Genomic DNA, 4,543 nt, shown 5'->3' on the forward strand with positions numbered 1-4,543 from the left:
CCTAGAGTGAGTGATCTGAGAGAGAGCAAGAGAAAGAGAGCAAGCACATGCAAGCACCCAAGGTGGAAGCAGCAGTATTTTATAACCTAATCTCGGAAGTGACATATCATAACTTCTACCATATTCTATTCATTAGAAATAAGTTACAAAGTCCAACTCATCCTCAAGGGGAGGAGAATTAAGCTACACTTCTTAAAGGGAGTAGTAGAGAATGTTTGGATATATTTTTAAAACTACCACATGAGCTGTTCCCCAGAGTAACATTACTTGAATGGATCCTTTTCATTCAACACATATTTAAAGAATACATATTATGTACCAATCTAAGAACCTGAGACAAGAAGATGAACGAGACAAACTGACAAAGCTTCTACCATTAAGATACTCACAGCCCACTGGAATGGTGAACTATGTATCATCACACTACTGCTATGGGAACACACTTTAGAGAAGAGGTTCTCAATCCTGGCTACACAATAAATAGAATCACCTGGAGAGCATTTTAAATATACTGATCTCTGGCCCCACACAGACCATCGAACCAGAATTATTGAATGGGGCCCAAGCATCAGAATTATTAGATGGGGCCCAAGCATCAGTATTTAAAATTTCTTTTCAGATGATTATAATATGGAACCAGGTTGAAAATTCTGCTTAAATTTTAGTTTAAAATTTACTCAGGCACTAAACTATAGTGTGACTTAATTTGAGTTCCTCTAGAAGCTGACCCCATGACAAGGATTTTAGTACATGTAACTTATTGGGATGTGATTATAGAAAACATTGACAAAAGAGTGAGGAAGTGAAGCAGGCGAAGCAAGTAAGTCAATATACATGCTTTAGCAAGCAAGCTACCGCTACAGTAGGGAGTATGGGTCACTCCTCAGTATTTGGCCCATCCCTCCCACTGCCAGGGGCAGGAAGGAGGAATATTTGACTACCATTTCCATCAGTCAGTGATTGAGGCTGCTTCCTGGCAGAGTCACAGGTGATTGTAGCTGAAAGCAGTCAGGTTACTGTGTGAGGGAATGGTGATGACTAAGAGGGTATTTGAAGGGTACCAAAAATTGTCTGCTATACTCCTTAACTTTTTAATTGGTAAAACATGTTTACTGATACCTCCTTTGTGAAGTATTTGCCTAGATTAAATGAGATAATTAACTGATATAAAGTACCTAGTACAGTGGCTAGGGCATAATAAGACTTCAGTAAATCTTGGAGGGGTGAATAAGAATTTTTATGTAATTTAGAAGTTTTATGAGTAACAGATATGAAGATATGAAGATGAACCAGGACACTTAAGTCAAGTACAGGCATACCTTGTTTTATTGAGTACCACAGATACTGCTTTTTTTTTTTTTTTTTTTAACAACTTGAAGGCTTGTGGCAGCTGTGTGTTGAGCAGGTCTACTGATGTCATTTTTCCAACAACATTTACTCACTTCATGTCTCTGTCTCGTTTTGGTAATTTTTGCAATATTTCAAACTTTGTCATTATTATTATATTTCTTACAGTGATCTATGATCAGTGATCTTTGATGTTACTATTGTAATTGTTTTGTGGTGCCATGAACTGTGCCCATATAAGACAGCAAACTTAATTGATAAATATGTGTGTTCTTATTGCTTCACCGACCAGCTGTTCCCCATCTCTCTTCCTCTCCTCGGGCCTCCCTATTACCTGAGATACAAAAATATTGAAATTAGGCCAATTAATAATCCTACAATGGCCTCTAAGTATTCAAGTAAAAGGAAATGTCCTGTATAACTTTTTAAATCAAAAGTTAGAAATGATTAAGCTTAGTGAGGAAGGCATGTTGAAAGCCAAGATAGGCCAAAAGCTAGACCTCTTGAACCAAACGGCTATCCAAATTGTGAATACAAAGGAAAAATTCTTGAAGAAAGTTGTAAGTGCTACTCCACCAAACACATGAATGATAAGAAAGCTAAACAGCCTTATTGCTGATATGGAGAAACTTTTAGTGATTTGGATAGAAGGTCAAACCAGCTACAACATTCCCTTAAGCCAAAATGTATGCCAGAGCCCAAACTCTGTTCAATTCTGTGAAGGCCATACTTACCTGGCAGGGGAGACACCATAATCACAATTCTGTGAAGGCCAAGAGAAGTGAGGAAGCTGCAGAAGAATAGTTTGAACGTAGCAGAGGTTGGTTTGTTGGTTCATGAGGTTAGAGGGGAAAAGCCATCTCTTATAACATAGAAGTATGATGTAAAGCAGCAAGAGTTAATGTAGAAGCCGCAGCAAGTTATCCAGAAGATTTAGCTAAGATAATTAATGAACATGGCTACACTTAACAACAGATTTTCAATGTAGATAAAACAGCCTTTTATTGGAAGAAGATGCCATCTAGGACTTTCATATCTAGAGACAAGAAGTCAATGCTAGGCTTCAAAGCTTCAAAGGATAGGCTGACTCTCATGTTAGCTGCTAATGCAGCTGATGACTTTAAGTTGAAGCCAGTGCTCATGGACCGTTCTGAAAATCCTAGTGCCCTTATGAATTATGCTCAATCTGCACTGCCTGTGCTCTATCAGTGGAGCAACAAAGCCTGGATGACAGCACATCTGTTTACAAACTGGTTGATTGAATATATTAAGCCCATTGTGGAGAACTATTGCTCAGAAAAAAAAGTCTTTCAAAATATTACTGCTCACTGACAAGGCACCTGTTCACCCAAGAGCTCTGATGAAGATATACAATGAGATTAATATTGTTTTTGTGTCTGTTAACACAACATCCATTCTGCAGTCCATGGGTCAAGATGTCATTTTGCCTTTAAGTCTTATTATTTAAGATAGAATTTGTAAGGCTATAGTTACTGGAGACAGTGATTCCTCTGATGGATCTGGGAAAAGTTAATTGAAAACCTCTGGAAAGGATTCACCACTCTAGATGCCGTTAAGAACATTTTTGATTCATGGGAAGTGATTCAAATATCAACATTAACAGGGGTTTCAAAGAAGTTGATTCCAACCCTCATGGATGACTTTTAGGGGTTTAAGACCATAGTGGAGGAAGTAACTATAGATGTGGTAGAAATAGTAAAAGATCTAGAAGTGGAGCCTGAAGATGGGACTAAATTTTTGCAATCTAATGGTAAAACTTGAATGAATAAGGAGTTGCTTCTTACTGATAAGCAAAGAACATGGTTTCTTGGTATGGAATCTACTCCTGGTAAAGATGCAGTGAAGTTTGGTGAAATGACACAAAGAATTTAGAATATTACATAAACTTAGCTGATAAAGCAGTGTGAGAATTTGAGAGGATTGACTCCAATTTTTAAAGAAGTTCTACCATGGGTTAAATGCTATCAAACAGCATGGCATGTTACAGAAAAATTGTTCGTGAAAAGGAAAGTCAATGGTGTGGCAAACTTCATTGTTTTATTTTAAGAAATTGCCACAGTCATTCCAACCTTCAGCAGCCACTACCCTTACCAGTCAGCAGCCATCAACATCAAGGCAATAACCAGCAAAAAGATTATGACACACTGAAGGCTCAGATGATGGTTAGCATTTTTCAGCAATAAAGTATTTTTAATTAAGATGTATACATTTTTGTAGTGATACAAATTGCATATTGCACACTTAATAGACTACATATACTACCCTATATAGTGTAAATATAACTTTTGTATGTACTGGGAAACCAAAAAATTGTATAAGTTAATTTATTGCAATATTTGCTTCACTGCAGTGGTCTGGAACTAAATCCATAGTATCTCTGAGGTATACCTCTAAGTGCTAATTCTATATTGTTTAAGGTAGGTCCAGAAATTAAGTGGGTGTGAGCACTCATAAACAGCAAATAACAAGGATAAATAGTTATGTTTGGGACAGAATTTTGTCTTTAGATATAGGCAGATCTGGGTCCAAAACTTGGCACCAAAAGTTATTAGCAGTTTGGCCTTGAAGAAATCACTTAATCTTTCTGATCCTCATTTATAAAGAGGGAATAATACTGGTAGCTACCCTAGAGAATTGCTGTTGGAAAGATATGAAATAAAATCTATAAAGGGTATACAGCATAATGCCTGGCCTATTATAAATATTTAGTGACTCATGGATCCCTGTCCTGTGCTTGGAATCTTACTTGCATTAATACCACTTTCTTGCTAACTCTAAGCTCTGACTCACAGAAAATTCGGCACCTTGCAGGGTATTTCTGAGAATCCCCAAACTTGTAACTTACGTGTATCCAGTAGTCTTATTGCTATTATGGCCAGGTATACAAGGACTCCCAGACAATGACCTTGACTTAACAGTAAAAATCTTTTACTGATTGCCAAACCACCATGATTAAACTCTGCTGCTCTTGCATAATAACATTTATTGTTTACTGTGTTTTAGGCACTCTTCTAATTGTTTTACATGAATTTTCTCATCTGGGCCTCAGAACAAATAATGCTGCTATATTCAATTTACAGATGAGAATGTTGGGGCAAACACAGTGGAAACAACTTTCCTTTTTGCTGGTTTTCCTTCCCTCCTTCCTTTTTTTATTTCTTTATTCCTTCTTTCC

At 37.1% G+C, this 4,543-nt stretch overlaps 1 pseudogene; it reads left to right on the forward strand.

The window, feature by feature from the left end:
* The first annotated feature begins 1,539 nt into the window (after positions 1–1,539).
* LOC135322359 (tigger transposable element-derived protein 1-like) lies at positions 1,540–3,535 on the forward strand (annotated as a pseudogene).
* Positions 3,536–4,543: the final 1,008 nt, after the last annotated feature.

The sequence above is a fragment of the Camelus dromedarius genome, chromosome 10 (genome assembly GCF_036321535.1).
Source record: "Camelus dromedarius isolate mCamDro1 chromosome 10, mCamDro1.pat, whole genome shotgun sequence".
Classification (NCBI taxonomy): domain Eukaryota; kingdom Metazoa; phylum Chordata; class Mammalia; order Artiodactyla; family Camelidae; genus Camelus; species Camelus dromedarius.